We start from the raw sequence: 337 nt of genomic DNA on the forward strand, positions 1-337 counted from the left end.
TGAAAACGTGTGGTATTTGATTTTTGTTCCTAAATTACTTCACTTAGGATGATGGCCTCCAGTTCCATCCGAACTGCTGCAAAAAGACATTTTTTTTGGTGTGTGTGGCCAAGTAGTATTCCATGTTGTATATGTATCACATTTTCTTTCTTCACTCATCAGTTGATGGACACTTAGATTGATCCCACATCATTGCTATTATGAATTGTGCTGTGATAAATATACGAGTGCAGGTATCTTTTGGATATAATGAAATCTTTTCCTTTGGGTAAACATCCAGTAGTGGGATTGCAAGATCTAATGGTAGATCACTTTTAGTTATATTAGAAATCTCCAT

Source organism: Propithecus coquereli, unplaced genomic scaffold (genome assembly GCF_000956105.1).
Source record: "Propithecus coquereli isolate 6110/MARCELLA unplaced genomic scaffold, Pcoq_1.0 Scaffold6, whole genome shotgun sequence".
NCBI lineage: Eukaryota > Metazoa > Chordata > Mammalia > Primates > Indriidae > Propithecus > Propithecus coquereli.